The sequence below is a fragment of the Daucus carota genome, chromosome 9, assembly GCF_001625215.2.
Source record: "Daucus carota subsp. sativus chromosome 9, DH1 v3.0, whole genome shotgun sequence".
Classification (NCBI taxonomy): domain Eukaryota; kingdom Viridiplantae; phylum Streptophyta; class Magnoliopsida; order Apiales; family Apiaceae; genus Daucus; species Daucus carota.
Genome location: NC_030389.2, coordinates 10,532,307 through 10,558,609, shown reverse-complemented (window position 1 = coordinate 10,558,609; position 26,303 = coordinate 10,532,307). Strand labels below are relative to the sequence as shown.

The 26,303-nt window shown below is 36.3% G+C and overlaps 1 long non-coding RNA gene across 2 annotated transcripts; it reads left to right on the top strand.

The window, feature by feature from the left end:
* The first annotated feature begins 23,057 nt into the window (after positions 1-23,057).
* On the top strand, positions 23,058-25,610 carry LOC135149224 (uncharacterized). Of its 2 annotated transcripts, XR_010287493.1 has the most exons (4): positions 23,058-23,245; positions 23,745-23,793; positions 23,924-24,572; positions 25,403-25,610. It is a non-coding gene; the product is annotated as an uncharacterized LOC135149224 (long non-coding RNA). The 2 variants fall into 2 exon arrangements; XR_010287492.1 differs by having other exon boundaries at positions 23,924-25,610.
* The last annotated feature ends 693 nt before the right edge of the window (positions 25,611-26,303 follow it).

Here is a 26,303-nt window from a genome sequence, read left to right as displayed (position 1 = left end):
TTCCCTAGAATTTACATCTGATGATCTCTGTGAAGCTTGTCAGAAAGGAAAAGCAAAGAGAGCATCTCACAAAAGCAAGACCATCAATAGTATCACTGAACCATTGCATCTGTTGCACATGGATTTATTTGGCCCAGTGAATATTGCTTCAATTGATGGAGGAAGATATGCTTTGGTTATTGTGGATGACTTCTCAAAGTTTACTTGGGTTTACTTCTTAGCTTCCAAGGATGAAACTCCCCTGACAGTAATTGATCATATCAAGTTGGTTGAATTGGAAAAGGGTGTTCCTGTAAAAGCTGTAAGATCAGATAATGGAACTGAGTTCAAGAATCAAACCTTAATCAACTTTTACTCTGACAAGGGAATCAACAGACAGTACTCAGCACCAAGGACTCCTCAACAGAATGGAGTCGTCGAAACAAAGAATCGTACACTGATTGAAGCTGCTAGAACAATGATTGCTGAAGCAAAGCTTCCTCTGTACTTTTGGGCTGAAGCTGTGAGCACTGCCTGCTACACCCAGAACAGAACTTTGATCAATAAAGATCACATGAAAACTCCCTTTCATCTGTATAACAACAAGAAACCATATGTCAAGCATCTTCATGTCTTTGGAGCCAAGTGCTTTGTTCTTAAAGATGGTGAAGAGAACTTAAGTAAGTTTGAGCCAAAGGCATATGAAGCAATCTTTGTTGGTTATACCAAAATTGCCTATAGAGTTTTTGTGATTGACACTCTGTCAGTAAAAGTTAGTGTCAATGTTACATTTGACGACACTAAACTTCCAAGTCTACAATCTGCTGATCCATCTGAGTCTCTGAAGTTTGACAACTACCCAGACTCTGATTCAGATGATGATATACCACCTGAGGTTGCAACAGGTGATGACAACAATGATAATGATCCAGGCAATGGTGGAGGAAATGGCAATAATGCTGGAGATTCCACTGATGCTAGTGGTGGATCATCAAGTCATCCTGGCAACAGCTCAGGGGGAGCTGGTGGATCAACTAGTCATACACATCAGCCTAATGATAATACTGCTGAATCATCAAGGACACATCTTCCAAGGGAAAGGATTTGGAGCAGAGACCATCCCTTTGATTTAATTATTGGTGATCCTGATGTTGGTGTAAGGACTAGAAGTGCTACGACAAATGAATGTTTATTTTCTGGATTTCTATCTCAACTAGAACCAAAGAAAATAGAAGAAGCACTTGCTGATCCTGATTGGGTTCTTGCCATGCAAGAAGAACTCAATCAATTTGAGAGACAAGAAGTCTGGGCCCTAGTTCCAAGACCAAAAGGAAAATCTACCATTGGAGCTAGATGGGTCTTCCGTAACAAGTTAGATGGTGATGGCATTGTTGTAAGAAACAAAGCCAGACTGGTTGCAAAAGGTTATTCACAAGAAGAAGGAATTGATTACGATGAAACCTATGCTCCAGTTGCTCGTCTTGAAGCCATCAGAATATTTCTTGCATTTGCTGCTCACTCCAACTTCAAGGTATATCAAATGGATGTGAAAAGTGCATTTCTGAATGGAAAGCTAGAAGAAGAAGTATATCTGGAACAGCCCCCTGGCTTTGAAAATCCAGAGTTTGCTGATTTTGTATACTTCCTATTCAAAGCTGTCTATGGACTCAAGCAATCACCAAGGACATGGTATGACACTCTCTCTGAATTTTTAATTGAAAACAATTTTACTAGAGGTGTCATAGACAAAACTCTCTTTTACAAATTGCATGATAAGGATATGATATTTGTGCAAATATATGTTGATGATATTATATTTGGTTCTACTAATGATAACTTGTGCAAGAGATTTGCTAAGTTGATGCAGAGTAACTATGAGATGAGTATGATGGGTGAGCTGTCCTACTTCCTTGGTCTTCAAGTGAGCCAAAAGGAAGATGGAATATTCATTTGCCAATCCAAGTATGTCAGAGATCTTCTTCGAAAGTTCAATCTAGAAGATTCTTCACCGGCAAAGACACCCATGGCCACTGCCACAAAGCTTGACCAGGATAAATCTGGTAAGAAAGTTGATATCACAAGCTATCGAGGTATGATTGGCTCTCTACTTTATCTTACTGCAAGTAGACCAGATATCATGTTTGCAACATGTTTGTGTGCTAGGTTCCAAGCTGATCCTAAGGAATCAAATCTTATAGCCGTCAAAAGAATCTTTAGATATCTTAAGGGTACACCTGGTTTAGGTATTTGGTACCCTAAGAATACTGGTTTTGACTTAACCGGCTATACAGATTCTGATTATGCAGGATGCAGGATTGATAGGAAGAGTACGTCTGGAAGCTGTCAATTTCTAGGACGTCGGTTGGTTTCCTGGTATAGCAAGAAGCAGCACTCCGTGTCTACTTCTACTGCTGAAGCTGAGTATATAGCTACTGGAAGCTGCTGTGCTCAGATCTTGTGGATCAAGAATCAACTGAATGATTATGGTGTTGTAGTAAACAAAATTCCTATATTTTGTGATAATACAAGTGCCATAGCCATTTCCAACAATTCGGTTCAACATTCAAGAACCAAGCACATTGATATCAGGTATCATTTCATTCGAGAACATGTCATGAATGGAACAGTGGTGTTACATTTTGTACCCACGACTGAGCAAATTGCTGACATCTTCACTAAACCACTGGATGAATCCACTTTCTCTAAGCTTGTTTGTGAATTAGGGATGTTAAATATGACATAATTCTCTTGTATATATTTTTCATATGCATTATATGTTTTTGTATATTTTTTTTGTGAATTTTCTGTATAATTATATCTATTTTATTAGATTTTATATGATTTTCTGTATGTTATCTGATAATATTCTGAGTAATTATGCATCTTTGTATATTAGTATGTAATTTTCTAAGTGCTCATACACTCCCCTGTACTATTCCCTAAGCATTTAGATAATTATTTGTAATTATTTTGTATTTTTCAAAATTAATTAAGCATAAATATTTGATTTTAAGTTAATTCATCTTTTTGAATTAAAGATAAAGTCATAAGTATTTATATTTAATTAAAGTTGAAATTTACAAAATATTTGTGTAATTTATAGTATTGTTTTTATTATAGATTTTTGATTTTAATTGCAAAAAGTTTTATCTTTTAAATTAATCGAAAATCATATTATTTTCACTTGTTTTCTGCAAGACAATAGGATTGTCTACTGTTAGGCTCGGTAAGACAATTTAATTGTCTTGCTGAACCGGTTTTATTCTATCAAACTCGGCAAGACAATTCATTTATCTTTCTCAGTTAAGTTTCGCACAGTTCAGTAAGACAATTAAATTGTCTTACTGACTTCACACGCTTGCTTCACTTAATCTCGGCAAGACAATTTAAAATTGTCTTACCGAGAATTCTCCCCTCGTTGTCTTGCTGTGCTCATTTATATATCCCCAAGACAATTCGAGCAAGACAATCTCATTGTCTTGCCCGTTGTCTTCCTCTTCACATCATATACATACACACGATCATATACGCACACACTCCATTGTCATCAGTTTTTCAAGTTTTCAACTTAAAAACTTGCTGTGATCTCGATTTCAAGCCTTCATTGCTTGCTAGTTACTCGATTTTATTCAAAAACCGGTCGAACTGCTGCCCGTTTTTCATCCGATTTGTGCGTGTATTTGCTCGGCTTCTGTGTGTTCTTGAGTATACAAAACTGGATCTTCATCCGTGTTGTTGGGTTAAGACACCGAGTGCATTGTGTTTGATTTCGGGTTCTTAATTTGAATCGAGGGTTTGTGATTTAAGGAGGCGTTTGGCTTGTATTTAAGTGTATTTGGGGTTTTTGATTCTAAGGTCTTCTTTGGTTCGGAAGTTTCGGAGTTTAATTTGATTAATGCCATTTAAATTAATTAACTTTTAATTCGATATTATTCAAATATTTCGAATTATTAATTAATTAATTAAGCTTTAATTAATAGTTGAAATTTGCGAGACATTTGAGAATTCACATTTAGTTTGAAAAATTCTCGCTTACTTCAATTTTTAATTATTAAAAATGGCCGGAGAATTCGTGGTTGCTGAGACTAATTACCTTGCTAGCCTTAACCCTGATGACTGCTCCGATAGATTCCGTACTTGGGTCAGATTTCTTTCGAGACAGAGTTTAGTCAGTACTGCACTCACTACAGATATAGAAGTCAAGCTGCAACCCTTGTTTGACTTCTACTCAAATGCTGTCAACTCTACGACCCTGGAAAACTACAAGATAATAGGGGATCTACCTAACCGGAAGAGGATTGTAATCACTGTCGATGATGTGAACCGGATCTTAGGACTTCCAAGGGACAATTTTGAGCCAGATCCCTCAGAGGATGAACTGAGACAATTCTTTCAGGATATTCACTATCAGTGTCAGATTTTCTCCCGAAGATGTCAAAGGGAAATCTGAAGGCTGAATGGGATGTGTTCTTTGACACCCTTGCCAAGGTGTTTGCTCCCACAAATAGAAAGAATTTTGGCAATATATCTTCAATGCTGCAGATCTTTGGATTCAGCATAGCTTATAACCGTCGAATCAATTTTGGGAAGATATTGCTGAGAGAGATTATCAGAAAAATGGGGTCTGTTACACAGAGATCAATTCAGAGGAATGAGAAAGTTGAATGCTTCTACCCCAGATTCCTGATGTTGTTTATGAATGATAAGATGAATGATGATGATAGGCACATGTATGTCGATTCTCCTGTTGTTCCTATTCAGAGGACTTGTGCCAAGATCCAAACTAGGCTGGTCAACAAGAAAAAGCATGACAATGTACCACTAGTGGTGCCTCCATTTATGCTCGAGCAATTCAGTGTTCCTTTTCAGCCTGTACAAGTTCCAGAACCACTACAACAGCAACAATATCAACCACAACAACAACAACAAGCTCAACAACAACAACAAGCTCAACAACAAGAACAACCGCAACAACAATCACCTCCACAAAACCCTCAACCACTTCAACTCCTCCAAGACTACCAATCATCCAGCCAATCCTCACATTACTCTCCCTACAACCCTCCTTACAATTCACCACAACAATCACCTCACCAATCATCATACAATTCTCCTCACCAATCTCAACACCAATCCCCTCCACAATACAACTTCTTCCCAGACCAACAAGCCTCCATTCTTCCCTCTCAATCTGAACCAACACCTTCACCTACACATACACATACCATTCCTCCATCACAATCCACCTCTCAGCCTCTGCCTGCTGATTCTGCTATCAATCCAGAGCTACAGGACTTCAGGACAGATTTACAGGTAGCTCAGGTACTTTCTAATCTCACTGATACCTTTAATATTGATATTGCAGATTTTGATTGTGATATTGGATTTGATTTCCAGACTCCCAGCATTGAACCTGTAAACACCCAGGTTCATAACCAAGCTGACGTTTTCGTTTCAACAACTGATTCTTCGTCAAATACATCAACCGACACTACTCATACACCAGTTGTTCGAAAGGTAGCCCGGAAACGGAGCGGGAGTGCAATTCTGAGAGAACCCGCAGCTCTGTCTCATAAGAAGCAAAGGGTGGCAGAACCGGAGACAACTGCAGCCACATCCATTTCCTCCCAAAAGGATTTGGACACTGACATGGTAAATATACAGTCTCTAGATTCATTCTCTCCACAGAATGCATTTATTGAAATTGGCCGTCCGACCGCGGTATCCTGTAAAGAGTCAAGCACACAACTAGCACTCACGCTAGTTGAACCTTTGTCTTTTAATTCTTCACTTAGAGAGAGCACAGATATTCAAAAATTGTCATATGAAAAACTTTCTGATCACTCTTTCTTTTTGGATCAGGCTATACTTGGCAACCTGCAAGTACATCAGCCTTCACAGGCATCTGAAGGACAATTTGTTCCTTCACTTCCTACGGTTCCATCTCAGGGGACTATGGTTGTATATAAAGGTTCTGGTGACGGTGTGAAAAATACGAGTGAAATCAGGCAAACACCGAGCGAAACACATGCACGAGAGGATAGTGAAAAATCTTTGAGTGTTCGTGAGGTGAGTGCACACACCAACACAGATCTGCTAAAGGAACAAATGGCTGCTCTGAAAGCTGAGATAGAAAGGTTGAATGCTGAGAATGCCAGATTCAGAAGTGGAGAGTTGGTGACTCTACAGGAAAGGGCTGTTGATCCTTCATTTTCTTCTCTCAAACAGGAATTAGATGCTCATGTCAAGGGTATTCACTCCAGGATGGACAAGTTTGATCAATCTCAGGAGCTCTGTCTGACAAAGCTTGGAAACTTGGAGCAAACTCTGGCTCAAGTTATTCATCACTTAAAGCTAAATCCGTCAACAGCTCAGTCTACTCCAGAGGATCCCTCAACTAAGGGGGAGAAGGATAAGGAAGATAAGGATGACAAATTAAGATGATCACAGCAATGCTGATGCTGGTGATAGGAGTAATAAGGATGATGCTGACAGGAGTGACAAGGGTGGAGAAAGAGCAAGTGGCAAAGAATCTTCTGAAGCTGATAAAAGCTATAAAAGGTCTAAAGGCAAAGAACCACTACATCAATCTGAAAATGTCTTCAACACTGACAATTATGATGATTATCCCAAAGACATGGATGATGATGACGTATTCGATGCTACCTATCGTCAGGCTGAAGAAGAAGGTAAATTTGATGAAAGCTATTTGTTTCAGGAAGAACCTGTTGATCCTGAACACGAGGAGAATGTCAGGAAGTTCAAAGCAGAAAATGAAGCCAGGAAGCGTAAGCTTCGTGATTATCAGAAACTTCTGGAAGACAAGTTGATCACAGAGGAACAAATCAAGATTGAAAAGCAGAAAATCTATGATGCTGCGATCAAGCAGAAGAATCTTGAGATTAAAAGAAAAGAAGGAAAAGGCTGGGACATTGCTAGGAGAATATTCAATGGACCTCAAAGGGAAAATTTCGATGATAAGATGTTCTTATCTCTGATCTATGATCTTCGAGAGGTGAACCCTGATGAGGATGTTTTTATGCATGCCTTTGCCTTAGAACTGGAATATGTAACTGTTGCTGTTAGGGGACTGCTAGAAGAATGTCTACACACAGAGGAATGGTTCATTCAGACTATCTGTCGAATTTCTCAAATCATTCTCTGTATCTGAGCTCTGGGTACTTCGCAACAAAGTCAAGCGTTGCTCAAACTTGAATGAACTTCTTCGTGACAAACTGTTGGATTGTGCTGTTTTCAACAGTCCTCAGGTTGTTAAGAACCCATACTGTGTCAAGTTTGTTCACTTGGAAATCCTCTGCACTGTCTATCTAAATGAAGAGGCTTTGCCAAAGTACCCTGCCAAACGTCTGGCTCTAGCATCCACCTTACTAAGGACCAAGGGCTTCGCATCTAAAGCCAAGTCTGATGCTGATGATGTAATCTCATCCTACTGCACTCGAAGAAACATTTCTCAATACTTTCGGAGGATGAAGGGTGTAACAAAATCTCAGCCATCTGACTTTCGTGAAGACCCTGTGGATCTGGAAGTACTTCACCAGCTAGCTCTGGCTCGTGAAAGAAAGAAGCGTGGAGAATCCACTGCAGCTGAAGAGCCTACTCAGAATGAGCCTTCTACTCCAATTATTCACTATTCTGATGCTGAAGAAGGAGAAGTCACTCGTTCTGAGTGAATAGATTGATTAGGATATTTGTTAGATATGTTCAAGGAACATCCTTTTGTAATCTATTTATGATCATGGTTCAATGTTTAATGCAAGCCATAAACTTTTGCTATTTACATTCCATTGTTTAAATCTTTGTCTTATCTGTTAGTTGAGTTATCCTCTAGGAAATTTGCATGTTATGTTAACAAACAAATAGGGGGAGATTGAAAGGCATATGTTCAGCCTATTTGTATTTAAAGAGGTACAACTCAACTCAGATGAGAAAGCTCAGTAAATAGCAAGTCAACGGAATCCGTACGAAGAACGTCAAATGATTTATGGGAATTATATGTCAGATAAATTCCAGGATGCTGCTACACACCACTGAAAGAAGTTCATTAATATGTTCAAGCCTCAGTGCACAAATAATCTTTTGTGGCACGTCCAGGAGTTCAGAAGATATAAAGTTTCTATACTTTATTTTATCAGAAGATTCCATTTAATGAAGAAGTACTTACAAGACGAAGACTCGACGAACAAATCAATTTCCTAATGTTTATTTGACAAAGAATATTTGATTTAACTAGATACAGATGAACCAGACAGTACATCTGTGTATCAGTTATTCAAATTAAATATTTGAAGTCAAGCAGAGTTGGTGGTTCGTTCGTTCGACTGATCAAGACGGAGTTATTAATGTTTAAAGAAGACGGGAAGCAATTCTACTGCTGAATGGGTGATTAAATATTTAATAGATTATTATTTCACTTCTCAAATAATTAAATTAATTATGTAATTTATTTGTTAAATTAATTCACTCTCGAATTAATTTAATTTATGAATTTATATGATTAAATTAATTAAGTGGATAATTTTCTATTTAAATATAATCTACAAATTACATTCAATCATCCACTCAAGCTCAGCAAGACAATCTGAGATTGTCTTACCGAATTTTCCAACTGCCAAGACAATACAGATTGTCTGACCGAAGCTAAGCCTGCAAGACAATCCTGATTGTCTGACTGAAGCTTACAAGACAATTCTTAATTGTCTGACCGAATGGTTCTCTGCAAGACAATTCTGGATTGTCTGCCCGAGTATGCACTGCCAAGACAATTGGATTGTCTGGCCGAAAGAGCAATCCTGCCAAGACAATATAATTGTCTTACCGAAGTTCTGGATTGTCTTACTAGCCTTAAAATTGTCTTACCGAAGTTCTGGATTGTCTTACTAGCCTTAAAATTGTCTTTCTGCTGTGTCTTGTGCTTGCAAGGCAATCTAAAATTGTCTTGCCCTTTCTACTTTGTCTTTGCTACTCACAATTGTCTTGTCTTTCAATTGTCTTACAAGTACAAATGCTTTGCCTATAAATATGGCATTGCATCCTTCATTTCAAGTGTTCATTCATTTTGTATTCAAAGCATTTGTAAAGCTTTCAAGTTGTTTGTAACTTGCTTGATCGTTATATCCACAGTTTTCTGTGCTTTGATAACCCGGTTGTTTTAATCACTAAATCTAGAATATACCCTGTCAAATTTATTCTACGAACTTTAGTGGACATTAAAACTGAACCATTTTAATTATATAACGACTTCAAACGTTGTTATATTAATTAATCATAAATCTGATTAACAAGTTATATTCAATCAGATTCACTTCCGCGATTATTTTGTATCGATTGTATTCAACCCCCCCCCCCCCTTCTACAATCGTATCTGGACCTAACAGATATAGAACTTGAGATTATTTTTTGAACATCATTTTTAACTCTTCGTGTTGGGATTTGTGATGTGCAAAAAGTAATCTTAGTGTTTTCTCTTTTAATTCTTCTGGATTCAATTTATTTCTAATTTGTGGCTAGTATAATTCATAGGTCATAAAGTGTTTGTTAGAATGTCTAAACTAAACTGTTTGTTCTTTGTGTTTTTTTAATTCATTTAATATATATTTTGTAACTAACATGTTAATCTCTTCAAACTCTATTTGTGTTTCGGATTAATGTTAAAAGAAATGCATGAAGATATTAGAGTGAAATTGGTTCAAGTATTACAAAATAATTTCGTAATTGATTTCTGCAGTAGAGTAAAGTTTCCATACACATTTATTTTCAAGATACAGTACTCTTGGTCTTGGTTCCTAGAGAGTCCTTTGAGCGTGATCGTATTGTCGTTAACGTCTTCATGTAGAATCATTTGTGTGATATACAACAATTTGTAATAAGTTTGTGTCTGTTATTTAATAGGTATTCTCATGTGGGACGCTGATTTGATTCACCTGATATTAGATTAAGGCAGTCACTGGGTGAAAGTTTGGAAAGCTGGAGAGGCTTTTGTGAAAGTATACGACCTCCACATATGGGATTGTGGCTTAGCATTGGTGTATGTTCTATTTTTTATATTTTTATTCCAGTTTTTAAGTTTTTTGATATTGTATTGATGACATGATATTTTGTAATTAATTTTTTTACATTATTTTTGCATAATTTCCTTTCGTATTAATAGTGATTATGATGCATATAAGTCCTCTAATGCATTTACTGAGCATCTTTTTATTATTGAGTTTTCCTTGCAGCTGCTGAATAGAGATGATTCGTCCAGGCCACTATCGGATGCTCACCGTGTGAAGATTTATATTCACTTTTTCTCAACATCTGCTCATTGATCAAGACTTTTTGTTTACTTCTTATCGCGTGTCATTGTATTTTGACAGGAGACACCGAGAATGAATATGACGCAATTTTCGTCCAGATACATGAATCTAGCCTGCTATAAATCATATGTGAATAGGGAAATGTAGTCAAAATATATTTGATTTTCAATAATTTTGGCATTAATCCTTTTTTGTATAATATGTAGTGGTTTCCATATTCACTATATTCAATTTTCGAATCTAGACTTTTTGTTATAATTTCAAATAAATGGAGTCCTTTTTCACTCCACAATTTCAGCTCTTGATAAGGAAGTTTATATATATTAGATTTTTAAATATTCGGATACATGGATCTAGACTGTTATAGCTCATATGCAAATAGGGAAGTCAAACTTTATTTGATTTTCATCGATGTTGATATTAATTACTAAAATACTATTTACATTTAATTTTTGCGGTTTCCACGTTCATTATATTCAATTTTTAAATCAAGACATTTTGGTATAATTTCAAATTAATAGAGTTTTTTTTCACTCTATAATTTTATCTCTTGATAAGGAAGTATTTATATATTTGACCTTTTAAATTTTTGGATACATGGGTCTAGCATGCTATAACCCATATGTAAATAAGGAAACATAGTCAAATTTTATTTGATTGAACTGATTTTGGCCGTCATTATTACAATTTTTTTTGTATAATATATACTGGTTTCCATATTTAATACATTTAATTTCCAAATCAAGACTTTTGATATTTTTATATGTTAATTTTGTTTTATTTTTATATTTTTCGATACATGGATATAGACTGCTATAATTCATAGAAAAAAGGAAATGTAGTCAAACATAATTTGATTTCCACTTATTTTAGAATTTAATACTACAATACTTTTTCGTGTAATTTGTGCAGTTTTCATTTTCACTATATTCAATTTTCAGATCGACTTTTTGTTAAAATTTTCGATTAATGGAGTATTTTTTTCACTTCATAATTTTAACTCTTGATAAAGAAGTTTTTATATATTACACTTTCAAAATTTTCAGATACATGAATCTAGCCGGCTATAACTTATATGTAAATAAGGAAACATAGTCAAAGTTTATTTGATTTTCAATGATTTTGGCATTTATTACCTGGTTTCACTATTTTTGTCTCCGTCCTAAATTCTCTAATCGCATTCAAGGCTGGCAAATCAATTTGTCTAATCTACACGTGGTAATCAGGGTCCGGTAATTTCAAATTTCAAAATTACTATAGTAGTAATTTTCGTCACTGTTCTTCAGCCGCTTCATCTCTCCACTCTCTAGCTCTCTGCAAATCAGATGGTAAGCTTCTTCATCATTAATCTCTGTGTATACGTGGGTGTATATGATGATGAATGTGTATTAATGTAATGGCTATTGCAGGCACCTAATCTATCTATTCTTAATGAGTGCTAAACCCAATTCTAAAATTTTACCCACGGATCATACATATTTAACTGATTTTACCCATTTTCCTCGCCCGTCTAAGAATTATAACCGGAAAATACCCGGTTTCACTATTTTTGTCTCCGTCCTAAATTCTCTAATCGCATTCAAGGCTGGCAAATCAATTTCTCTAATCTACACGATGTAATCAGGGTCCGGTCATTTCAAATTTCAAAATTACTATAGTAGTAATTTTCGTCACTGTTCTTCAGCCGCTTCATCTCTCCACTCTTTGGCTCTCTGCAAATCAGATGGTAAGCTTCTTCATCATTAAACTTTGTGTATACGTGGGTGTATATGATGATGAATGTGTATTAATGTAATGGCTATTGCAGGCACCTAATAACGGGTAATCAGCAGTGGCGGAGCCAGCCACAAGCTTTAGTGGGGGCCAAAATATTTTTTAAGACATTATAATAGATACTCCCTCCGTCCCGCCAAATTGTTTACGTGCACGCATTTTGAGAATCTTGTAGAGTATAGTTCTATATTTTTAGTGAGATTCAAATTTAGAGATGTTAGGTCCTATGAACTCACTATATAAGTTAATATAGTGAACACAATCAATAAAGCAGAATGACAATATAAGAGATTGAAAGCAGTAAACTCTTATTCACAAAGCTTGAATGGTTACAAAAACTCTCTCAGTGATTTATATGTTATCACTAAGAGCTGCTAGGGTTCTTCACAATGTACTCGATAACTTAACTCATATAGAGTAACCCTATTCTGTGTTTATATAGACACAGTTACAAAATCAATCTCTGATTTGATATCCTATAAATCAGCTATGTATTCTATCAATCAAAAATTGCTACTGTTTTCTGTTTAGTTTCCATAGTCAGCAAATCACTCCTCCGCTTCTATCCTTCCTTGAAGTATATCCGCTTCTGAGCTCTTTCCACGTACGTGTAAACTCTGACGAGTCTTGACTATGTAAACTCTGATCAGACTTTATCAAACTCTGGTCAGACTTTATTAAACTCTGATCAGCTTCCAGCTTAAACTCTGATCACTCCTGTTCTAAAACAAACTTTAAGAACATTAGTAATCATCAATTATATCTAACAATCTCCCCCAACTTGTGCATAAATATGTTATGTGCAAGTTAACAGATAATTGATGATGTCAAAACAAATAAGTCAAATGCAACAGAGTTTAGCTATATAACAGAAAACTTTTAAACCTTACAGATAGTTTTACTCCTTGGCTTCATAGACACCATGAGCTGTCTTTAGATATCCTCTGAAGAGTTCTCTTTCAGCTTCTTCAAGTGCTATGATCATCTGTCTCTTGATCTCTCTTAGCTCTGGATCTGAAACTCCAGTTTGATAAATTTCAGCTCTGAGATCATAGATCTTGTTTCTTCTCATGTCTCTATCCAGCCTGATATTGTAAGCTTTATCAGATTCTTCATTGAATGCAAGAGTACTGATTCCAGCTATTGTTACTATTTTTGCTGAATTTTTCTTCATCTCAACCAGCTGTCCTTGATGATTGAAGTATTTAGGAATAAAAGGTCCAGCATTCTTGTTTCCTGTAATACCCATCTTTCTTCTGATTTGATCTTTGAGCAGATTGGAGATGTGTTGACATGACTTGTTCTTTACTTGAAATATGTGTGAGACATATCTCAATTCCTCCCAGTGTTTAGCATAGAGATCAGCTTCAATTACTCTAAACACTGTTCCATCAGACATGAAGTAGATAAGAATGTTATCACCTCTGTCATTTTTCACCAGTTGGACTGAATCCAGTTTGTCCATTCTTTCTTGCAATGCTCCAGTCTTGGGAGCACAGAGAGATGAGGGGTCTGTTGACATTGATCCTATACCCTGATCAAATTTTTCATATTTAGATCCTAGCCCTCCTTTATCTCTTCCTGCTTTTCGATGAGAGATTGGTTGAATTGAGCCCTTTTCAAAGTTTATCTCAGTCATCAGACTTGGCTTTGCAAAACCTGGCAATGGAGTTATAGTTGGTTTGAACACAGCTTGAGCCTTGTCAGAGGTTGTGTCTTTCTTTGCTTCCTTATTAACTTGAGCTATGTCAGAGGTTAATTTTTCTTGTTGTGATTCTGCAACATGAGCTTTGTCAGAGATTGCAGCTTCTGTTTTCTTTCCCTTTACAACTTGATCTTTGTCAGAGGTTGTAGGCTTCTTCTTAACCCAGCCTTTCTCAAGGTGTTCATCTACTTTGCTTTTTCCCTTGGATGTATACTCATCTTCAGAGTATATCTTTTTGACTGGTAAACTCTGATCAGCAACAGTAGCTTCCTTGATCAGTATCCCTTTTTCCTTTGGTCTGGTAGTTGATTTTGCAGGCTTTTGAATTTTTCCAGAGTTTATAGCTTCAACATGTTCTTTCTTCAGTTCAGCTTCCTCTGCAGCAATCAACTCCAAATCCAATTTGGCTTCTGGATTTTCTTGTTCAAAAATCAATCTAGCAAGTTCTTCATCAGTCAATGGTTTATCTGATCCAGCCACTGGTCTTTGATTTGAGCCAGATGTGACATTATATGTTGGAGCTGGAGCAGACTTTGTGCTTTGCTTAGACTGTTTTAGACTGTCAGAGTTTGAAACTCTTCCACCAGTTCCTGCTTGAAATCTCTTGTGCTTTGTGAAGTCATCCACATCATCATCATCATCATTCTTCTTTCTCTTCAGAGTTTGAGAAGTAGACTTGCATTTGACTTTAGCTACTCTCTCCCCCTTTTTGACATCATCCTCATCAGGAATTAGAATTGATGTGATCAGAGAAAGTGAAGATTGGATGGCTTCCAGCTGCTTGGTCATTGTAGATTGAGTAGACTCAATGTTTGACATTCTTTGTTCCAGAGTTTGTTGAGCAGTCACCAGCTTTTTCACATCATCTTTCAGAGGTAGTAAGTGCCTTTTCTTATCCATATTTTGAGTTTCCTTGAAACTGGCTACCTCTGTTCTGAGACCATCTATAGACTTAGATGTCTGATCATGAGCAGGATGAAATGTCTTTAGATAAAGAACTGTAGCTTTGAGGCTTGACATGACATCAGAGTTTGTGATTTTATTCTCTGCCATAGATAAGAATTCTTCAGCTTTAGTTGGCTCCAGAGAATGCTGGTGGCTCAGCCAGAGTTTATCCCATACTTCAGTTGGTGGATCAACCTGAAGATCGTGGCTGGAGTAACAGCATACTCCTCCCCTTCATATGAGAACACAATTGATGGTGATCCATCTGCACCACCATTATCATATTGACCCGTCCTCCAGAAGTTGATGATTTGGCTTCCAGAAAGTCTGGCAGGAGCGGTAAGGGCGGTACCAAGGGCACTCTGTGCCAAGAATTGCTGGATGGGATGATAATCCCTTGGAGCATCGGCTGTGTTGAGAATGGTTGCATGGTTGTTGGGAACAAATTCCACACCTGCAAAGGTAAAAGCTGTAGTGGCCATTAGAACAGAGTTTGTGAAGGAAGGTGTTTGAGAAGGTGTGTAAGAGAAGATTTGAATTTCAGAGAGAAAAGCGTAAGAGTTTGTTGAGAGAGTGTGTGTAGATGAAGTGTATAAGTGAACAATAAGCAATAAAATCTGATGTGATAAACTCTTCAGATTTTGTTTAGCTGTACACGCTTGGGCTTTTTGTTCAGCTGTACACCTGTCAGATTTTAACTGGTAGATGAGAGTTAGTGGCATGGAGAAAAGAGAGTAATAATCATGAGCGCAGTAAAACATGTGCAGTTATAAATGCTGATTACACGTTCTCCTATTAAAATGTTTTTCATGTAAACCCACTAACAATACATCCGTTTGGAACACTCTCTTCACATTCTCTGAATATTTGAACTCCTGAAATGTATAAGAATTTAAAAATCAAGATCAAATCCCTCGAATTTTAAACTCTGAGATTTAAAACAAAGAAAATAAATTTCTAAGCACCTCAGAATAAGACATAATGTTTAGAAAATTCATCAAAAAATCAGAGTTTGTTATAAAATCCATAGCTCAATAATGTGCTTGTGAAATAATGTGTGTGATTTAACATATTAAATCAGAGACTAAAGAATTTCACAATTTCGTAATTATAAGGTAGACAAAAATAATTTATTTAAACTCTCAAGACATAGACAACAGACATACTCTGATGAGGAAATATATAAAATAAGCTAACCCTTTTTTTTTTCTTTTTTTTTTCAGGACGCTTTTCAGTGTAAATGAATCACGACCTTTAAATATAATATTGCAACAGTATTTCTCCAGTAATCAGAGATTGTGACTGGTCACCATAGATTATAAAATCTTGGCAATTACTTAATACCAGTAACTGTTTGGGTCTTCCCAGTCACTGTCATATAGACATCTAAGATCTCAAAGGAGTACCATGCTTATTTGCAGGGGTGTGTATAGCATCAGAGTTTATAATCACTGTCTATTTTACTGAGAGAAAATGCAAAATAATCAGTCTCACTTATAATTAAGATATGTGAAGTAATAGAGTCTCAATGATATCAATATGCATATAGTGTAAAATAGTAGCACAAAATTGAGATCAAGATTAAAGAACTTAACTGAGATTCATGATTACTAATTCAGATCATGCTTCATAGTATCTTCACAGGTTATTTGTCTCAGAGAAATAAAAATGAGATCATTTATCAAGATTCAGAGTTTACAAACATCAGAGAATATCGTCAGAGAATGAAGTCAGAGAATGTCAATCAGAGTATAACAAACAGAGTATATCATCAGAGAATGTCATCAGAGTTTAACAATCAGAGTATAACATGGCAGATTTGTGAGCAATACATATGGTAATTTGACAATTTAAACTTGAAAGATCTGACCAGTATGTTTACTCAGTTCCTGATACCATTCCTAGCTCATTCACCAGCCTAGTAAAGGTAGCTTCACTTAGTGGTTTGGTGAATATGTCTGCTAGCTGCTGTTCTGTGGGAACAAAGTGAAGTTCAATGGTTCCTTCCAGCACATGCTCCCTTATAAAATGATATCTGATACTGATGTGCTTTGTCAGAGAATGTTGAACTGGGTTTCCTGTCATAGCAATAGCACTTTGGTTATCACAATAAATAGGAATTTTAGAAAAGGATAACCCATAGTCCAACAATTGATTCTTCATCCAAAGAATTTGAGCACAGCAGCTGCCTGCAGCTATATACTCTGACTCTGCTGTTGATGTTGATATTGACTTTTGCTTCTTGCTGTACCAAGAAACAAGTCTTCCACCCAGAAATTGACAACTCCCACTTGTGCTTTTCCTGTCAATTTTGCAACCTGCAAAATCTGCATCAGAGTATCCAATTAGACTAAAATCTGATTCTCTAGGATACCATAATCCCAATGATGTGGTTCCCTTGAGATATCTGAATATCCTCTAAACTGCAATCAGATGAGGCTCTCTTGGATCTGCCTGAAATCTTGCACATAGACATGTGGCATACATGATGTCTGGTCTACTTGCAGTAAGATATAGCAAAGATCCAATCATTCCTCTATAGTTTGTGATATCCACTGATGCACCAGTATCTTTGTCTAGTTTGGTTGCTGTTGCCATAGGAGTAGTTGCAGCTGAACTGTCTTGCATACCAAATTTCTTCAAGAGATTTCTGGTATACTTGGCTTGATTTATAAAAATCCCATCTTCAGTCTGTTTAACTTGTAAACCCAGAAAATAACTGAGTTCCCCCATCATACTCATTTGGTACCTAGACTGCATGAGCTTGGCAAATCTTTGACAGAGTTTAGCATTAGTGGAACCAAAAATGATATCATCAACATAGATTTGAACTAAAAGCAGATCATTACCATGATTCAAATAAAACAGGGTTTTATCTATGGTACCTCTAGTAAATCCACTTTCAAGAAGAAATTGAGCCAGAGTTTCATACCATGCCCTTGGAGCCTGCTTTAGTCCATAAAGTGCTTTGTCCAATCTGTAGACATAGTCTGGATGCTTTGGATCCACAAATCCTGGAGGTTGTTCAACATATACCTCTTCATCCAGTTTCCCATTAAGAAAAGCACTCTTGACATCCATCTGGAATACTTTGAATTTCTTGTGAGCAGCATAGGCCAGAAAGATTCTAATTGCCTCCAATCTTGCAACTGGAGCAAATGTCTCATCATAGTCAATACCTTCCTGTTGTGAATACCCTTTTGCCACAAGTCTTGCTTTATTCCTTGTAATGACACCTTCACTATCAGTTTTGTTTCTGAAAACCCATTTTGTACCAACTATGGATCTATCTTTTGGTCTTGGTACTAGGGTCCATACTTTGTTTCTCTCAAACTCATTTAGCTCCTCCTGCATTGCTTGAATCCAGTCAGCATCTTGAAGAGCTTCCTCCACCTTTTTAGGTTCTGATTGTGACAGAAAGCAATGATGTAGACACTCATTTGCTGTAGCTGTCCTTGTTTGCACACCTGCTTCTGGATTTCCAATTATCAAATCAGGTGTGTGAGATTTTGTCCACTTCCTAGCATGTGGAAGTTGACCATTTTCATCATTGGATCCTCCCCCTTGATCCATGCTCTCTTGACTCTGTTGATCATTCTCTGTAGCTCCCCCTAAATTTGTGCTATCAGAGTTTGAATCAGTATTCTCTGATGAGTTTGAGTCAGCATTCTCTGATGAGTTTGAGTCTTGGGTAGAGTCTGAAACATTCTGATGCTCCCCCTCAACATTTGCTTCATCATAATGAACTTGTGAATTTTCACCAGAGTTTGCTGTATTTTGCTCACAGTCAGAGTTTGACTGTTCATCAGAGTTTGTCGAATCAGAGAATATTTCTTCATTTCCAAAATGCAGTTCTTCATGATCATCCATATCTGCTAAACCCATGATTCTCTTGTCATCAAATGACACATGTATGGATTCCATGATCACCTTGGTTCTTAGATTGTAGACTCTGAAGGCCTTTGTTGTCAGAGGATAACCTACAAAAATGCCTTCATCAGCTTTTAAATCAAACTTGGTAAGCTGTTCTGGATGAGTCTTCAATACAAAGCATTTGCACCCAAATATATGAAAGTACTTCAGATTTGGCTTCTTTTTCTTCACCATCTCATATGGGGTCTTGCCATGCTTATTAATCAGTGTTGCATTTTGAGTGAAACAAGCTGTTTGAACAGCTTCTGCCCAGAAATAAGTAGGTAATTTAGCTTCATCAAGCATAGTTCTGGAAGCTTCTATTAGAGTCCTGTTTTTCCTTTCAACTACACCATTTTGTTGTGGTGTACCAGGTGCAGAGAATTGTTGCACTACACCTCTTTCTTTGCAGAACTCTTCCATTGTTGAATTTCTGAACTCAGTTCCATTATCACTTCTAATGATCTTCACTTTGTCTTCTGATCCATGATCCAGTTGCTTCACATGATCCATCAGATGTAAAGCTGTTTCATCTTTAGAGTGAAGAAAATATACCCAAGTGTATCTGGTATACTCATCAACAATGACAAGAGCATATTTCTTCCTTGCAATGGATGGTACATTAACTGGTCCAAATAGATCAACATGTAGAAGATAATATTGCTTCTTTATTGAGAATTCAGTCTTACTTTTGAAGGATGTCTTTCTCTGCTTGGCCTTTTGACATGAATCACATAGGCCATCTGAAGTGAGTAGTGATTCAGGGAGTCCTCTCACAAGCTTTTTCTTTATAAGCTCATTTATGGAGTTGAAATTGAGATGTGAGAGCTTCTTATGCCACTTCAAACTTTCTTCTGCAGAGATTCTTGTAGATAAGCAAATTGCTTTTCCTTCAGAGTTTGTAGGCAAGTGGATTTCATAAATATTTCCATGTCTGTGAGCAATCACTGCCACTTTGCCTGTTGACTTGCTTACTATCTCACTGTGTTCTTCATAGAAATCAACATGATATCCTCTGTCACAGATCTGACTGACAGAGAGTAAATTGTGTTTTAGCCCTTGAACAAGAGCTACATTTGATATGATGATATTTCCAAGATTGATGTTGCCATATCCCAGAGCCCTTCCTATGTTGCCATCTCCATAAGAAACACTTGGGCCAGCTTTCTCCACAAACTCTGACAGCAGGGCCTTATTTCCAGTCATGTGTCCTGAACATCCACTGTCCAAGACTAGAATATTCTTCCTGTTGCCCTGCAATCACAAAGACCACTAATTGTTAGTTTTAAGGACCCAGACTTGCTTGGATCCCTTGGCCTTATTAAGTTTGTTAGCTTTTGCAGCGGAATTATTATTATTATCGGAGTTTGAGCTAACAGACTTTGTAACAGAGTTTGTACTAGAAACAGAGTTTGTACTTGCAGAGTTTTTATTAACCTTTTTCAAAGAAGGTTTCAATTGATAATAATCATAATACAAACTATGATATTCTTTCCAAGTATAAATAGAATGCCATAAACTACCACAATGAAAACATGGATCTTGTGGTTTATATCTAATACTACTTTTTCTAACTCCAGACTTTGTAGGTAAGGAGTTAATGTCCTTGTTCTTCCTGCAAAAATTAGCAAGATGATTAGTATTTCCACAGTTATGGCATGTCTTCCTAGGTGCATTTGGAATAGGCATGTAGTTATTACTCTTGTCTATTCCAATCTTGCCATTTCTATTTTTCCTAGGCTCCTTGTTTTTGTCATCAGACTTTACCTCTTTAAGCTTATGTTTAAGCTGTTTCTGAGTCATCAGTCCTATGTTAACCTGTTTGGGCTTATCAGATTTTAAATTGTTGTTAATCTCTGATTCTGGTCTACTCTGTTTAGACTTAGAGGATTCAGCAACAAATTTAACAGGTTAAACCTTAGGTTTTTGAGTTTTAACAAACTCTGTTTTTGATGACTCAGCTTCTGAGTTATCAGTGTAACCTAGTCCCTTCTTCCAGTTTCCACTACCTAAGATATCCTGAGTAGTTTTGCCTGAATTAGTCCATGTCTTAATAATATCCCTTTCCTTAGCAAGTTCTGATTGAAGAGATACATACCTCTTTAATAATTCATCCTTGACAATGACAGCATCATCTCTTTCTTTCTGAACTTCTAACATCTGAACTAATTCTTTTTCTAGATAATCATTCCTTTTCTTTACACTTAGAGTTTCAGATTTTAATCTTTCATTCTCTAAAGTCTGATCTCTAAAGCTGATATGCAAAGTTTTAAGGAACAATCTTAACTCAGTTATATCTTCAGTATCAAAGGCAAGAGTAGAATGAGGTACCTTTGCAGTAGATTCAGAGTTGTTGTCAGTGTTTGCCATCAGAGCATAATTGACTTCTTCTTCTGAATCAGATGTATCTGTCCAGTTTCCCTTCTTGGTGATAAAGGCTTTTTCCTTTTCTTTCTTGGCTTTCTTGCATTCAGATGCAAAGTGACCCTTTTCACCACAGTTGAAGCAGGTGTACTTGTCAGCTTTTCCAGCTTTCCCTTCCTTGCTCTCATTCTTCCTAAAGTTCTTCTTATCATAAACTCTGTCAGAGTTTCTGTCTTTCCTTGAAAAGCTTTTGCCTTTGTTGAACTTTTTGTAGGCCAACTTCTTGAAGCTTTTCACCATCAATGCTGCTAACTGCATCATCTCATCATCACTTTCTTCAGAGTCTGAGGGAACATCAGAGTTTGAGTCATCAGAGTTTGATGACTCAATGTCAGACTTTGTGACATGAGCTTTTCCTTTGCTCTTAGCAGCTTCCTCTTGAACTTTCAGAGCAACAGACTTTGATTTTCCTCCATGACGTTTGCTCCTCTGCTCCATCTCAAGTTCATGAGTCTTCAGTCTTCCATAAACATCATCAAGAGACATTTCTCCAAGATCAAGATTGTCTCTTATTGTAGTGACTTTCAAATCCCATTTTTCAGGAAGAGCCAGAAGGAATTTGAGGTTTGAGTCTTCAAGATCATATTCCTTGTTCACCAGAGATAAGTCATTCAACAGTTTGACAAATCTGTCATACAGATCTGTCAAAGACTCACCAGATTTTGAGTCAAAGTGCTCATACTCCTGTGTAAGGATTGTTTTTCTGTTTTTCTTTATGGCCTGAGTTCCCTGACATCTGGTTTCCAGAGCATCCCAGATTTGTTTAGCAGTTTTGCACCCAATCACCCTATTAGACATTGCATTATCAAGGGCACTGTGCAGAAGGTGTTTCACCTTAGAGTCTTTACCTATTGACAAGATGTCCTCAGGGGTGTAATCTTTCTTTTCTTTTGGAACCATCTTCTGAGGTTCATCTGCAAGCCCAACAGAGAGCTTGGTGGGCATATGTGGTCCATCATAGATCCTGTCAAGGTATTCTGGATCAACAGAGTCTAAGAATATGATCATTCTTTCTTTCCAGACTGGATATTCAGATGCCTTAAGGATTGGAACTCTAAAAGATGAAGCTTGTGATTTTTCAGACATGATTGTGATTAAGATCTCACTGTAGTTATCTTAACAGAGCTGGCTCTGATACCACTTGTTAGGTCCTATGAACTCATTATATAAGTTAATATAGTGAACACAATCAATAAAGCAGAATGACAATATAAGAGATTGAAAGCAGTAAACTCTTATTCACAAAGCTTGAATGGTTACAAAAACTCTCTCAGTGATTTATATGTTATCACTAAGAGCTGCTAGGGTTCTTAACAATGTACTCGATAACTTAACTCATATAGAGTAACCCTATTCTGTGTTTATATAGACACAGTTACAAAATCAATCTCTGATTTGATATCCTATAAATCAGCTATGTATTCTATCAATCAAAGATTGCTACTGTTTTCTGTTTAGTTTCCATAGTCAGCAAATCACTCCTCCGCTTCTATCCTTCCTTGAAGTATATCCGCTTCTGAGCTCTTTCCACGTGTAAACTCTGATGAGTCTTGACTATGTAAACTCTGATCAGACTTTATCAAACTCTGGTCAGACTTTATTAAACTCTGATCAGCTTCCAGCTTAAACTCTGATCACTCCTGTTCTAAAACAAACTTTAAGAACATTAGTAATCATCAATTATATCTAACAAGAGATATTAAAGAAAAGGAGGAATGACAACAAACAACCAATAAGTAATTGATGAATAACTATTAAACCTGGAAGAAGAAGATTAAAGGTGGATGATTAATCTCTCAAGTCTCAATCTCCCTTACTCTGTTTTGTTGTATTTTTTCCCGAGATGATATTCAGTTCTGCAGACTAAAACAAAACCCCTTTTTCACAAAATCAGCTAGCTATGTTTATGCATGTACATGAGTATCATATATATTATATTAAAACCTATAAAATCTAGTGGGGTCCAGTGCCCCCACCAGTTTCTATATACCTCCGCCACTGGTAATCAGTCTACATCGTGCTTTCAAATTTCAAAATTACTATGAAATGATATCTCGATTTCAAGATCTTTTTACTTATTCGATGATTCTCAATCTTTGTTTTTCTTCATAGCTTGGAAATCGCTATGTGTGGTGAAGTTTCGGAGAAGTCGCCTAGGGCTTTTTGGGCTTTCCGGCGACTTGGTTATCAGGTGATTTTTTTCTCTTACAGTTCCTGGCAATTGAATATACTGTGGTTGAAGGAACTTTTTGTCATTGTTCCATTGATACATGTTTGGGTGTAATGGATTCTATCATTTTGTGTTGTGTGATATTGATAATGTCCAATCGAATCATGTTTGAGTTTAATTTTGTATATTCTGCTATTGTTTTCACTCGAATTTCTATTCGCTTAAATGTTTATATAATAATGTTCATGTGATAGAAAATTGTTGATTTGCAGGCCTGGTCATCAATATCAGGCATCACAGAGCTTCATATTTTGTATAAAATCAATAATCCAGTGTATTGTTGTTCTATACTATCTAATTTACACATTATTATTTGCCAACTATCTAATTGTTTTTTTTTATGTTTCCGGTAGTTGTTTTTTGTTATGCATGTGTCCTGATCATGCTAGGACATCCAAATGTTTTATCTAATTAGTGTAGAGGTGCTATTGTGCTAACTAATTACGCCCTATGATTACAGAAACTGCAGCCATGATTCTAGGCGCTGGCATTAAACTCATCAGTTTTCAGTATGTTTATTCTACATTTCAAAATTCATATCACCATTACTGCTTTCATTCATATGTATTTGTATCCTTCGAACGATGGAGAAATGTAATTTCTGCCCTTCCTAATTTTCTTCTATCATTCTCTTTCAAGTCTACAAAAATGCTTCAGCTATGTTAATGGATATCAAATTCAAGTTCCAGTCTCTTTCCTGTCAGACTTTACTATCGGAAGAATGAAGGATTCTCCAATGGTATATCTTTTACATATCCTATTTTATATACAACCTTTACTATCTGCTTACACTTCTGATCATTGCTATTTGTAAAAATGAAGCTCATGCCTTGGGAATTGGTTTTGCTTTAAAATCCAATGTTACATCTGACCATTCATCTACATTGTCACACAAGAAAAGTTAATTTTTTTTCCGGTTGCACTATACCTTTCTTTAATAAAATCGGGCTTTAAAAAAAATACAATAAAAGTAGGCAAAATGGAACCTGATTTTTAATACCTGTGTTTATCAGTGTCTTAGCTACTTCATGTGTTCCCCATTTCTTCTTCACAGGCTGTTTTAAATTTTAAATTTGGTCGCAATACTTATGGGTATCTTACGCCATCATAGAGAAGGCTGCGTTGTGTTGACCTGTCTGGTATGAATATAATGTAGGGTATTATTTGTGCAGACTTTACATGTGGTGTTTTCTCAAAATCTAGGTCCAAGACCTCATGTATCACTTTCAAGGCTTATAAATAGGACATACACAGGAAATGCGAGAGTCGCAGGCATTTGGGAAAGGAGGTAAGTACAAAGCATGTTAACAATACATGGATCAAACTGATTTTATAAGTTTTTTGTATGACTTACTGGTACTTGGATACTCTAGGCAAATTATATGAATTTTTATTAATGGATATAAAATGCAATCTTAGAAAATGAATAAATAATAACCTATGCACATGATTGATTATTGAACCCATAATTTCGCATAGAAGAACTGGTGGAATGTTACTAAGATCTAATGCATTATTTTGTAGTTTCTAGGGAAGAGAAAGACAAAAAACCGATTGCCACTAGGAGGCATGTATTGTTTATTTTTTTCCTAAGTCTATATTCAGATATGTGTATCCCGTTGGCAGATTTTTTTGGTGGAGTTATATATTGATGCATCAAATCAGAATGGGCTTTTAAAGGCTGGCTTAATGTCTACATACTCATGCAAGCAAAATTTATAGTAGCAGATATATATGCAGTGGAGACATATATGTCATAATATTTATTTTACCAACACAATCTGTACGTACATGAATTAGGTTTGCCTTGCCTTTTGAAATTAGAGAGATTTGGTTCTATTATCAGTTTTTGATTTTAAAGCGATTGCCTGCACAATCAAATTATGGTGGATTTTTTTTTTTTTTGGAGTGTGAACCCATACATGTTGAGGAAAAAGTATTTAACATAGGTATAATGAGTTAGTCTCCTAATTTTTGAAACATTTTCGGTGACCTTTGCATTGCTTTTTACAGTCTGCTAATAATATAATTGTTATGCAACTTACTATGATGAAGATTAACCAACAAATAATATATATGTGAAAAGGTTTAAAATGACAATGCTGTTAATCTGTGCAGAGGCATTACAGATTGTATTAGTGACAGGATGACAAATATAGTGTCGCATAGTCCTAAAGATTGCTAATGACAGGGCTAATAGCAACGTCAAAATTAGGTGTGCACGCATAATTGTGAAATTCAATCAAAGCTGTGAAATTTGTTTTTGCTGTAACCTATAATACTTCTGGTTCCTTCTTTTGTTTACTTTGAATTTGAATTATATTGTTATCTTACCCAAAGTGGTTCGGTCTAAGGGTTGAGGAGTTTCTCGTAAGTACATTTTTGTTTACATAATATGTTTTTGATTTTGTTGGTAATTGGTTTGGTACATTTTGTTGGTAATTGGTTTGATTATTCAATTTTAATCCTTGTACTTGTTGATATTACGTAGAAATATTATAGGCAATTGAAAGGTCAAAGCCGTTCACAAGCCAAAGCTATCATTGAAGATCACATAAAGGTCACAATCAAAAGGACCATGAATGAATTGAAGAGGAGAATCGAGAGGAAATCAAGGGAGGAAGGGGTTTCGAAGTTGGCTTTGAAACCGGAATATTGGAATATAATTTTTCGGAAAGATCTTCTCAAGTATTGGGACACGGATGAAGGCCATTTGCATAGGTCGGAAGTTGAAGCTGCTAATCGGCAACGCGTGGAAAGGTTGCATAGCGCGGGTGCTCGCTCCTTCAACCGTGTGCGTGAGGTAGTACTATTTTTAATATGCAAACACACACACACATTTTGTTTTTACCTTATAATTATATAATATATAATATGATAATGCAAATGCTAATATAAGTTATTTTGTGGTATAATTCAAGAACATGAAAAATAAATTGTCTAAAAGTCCGACAAAGCTTGAGGTGTGGGATGAATGCCACACTAGGATCGGCTCCAGTCCCGAGAGCCGAATATATAC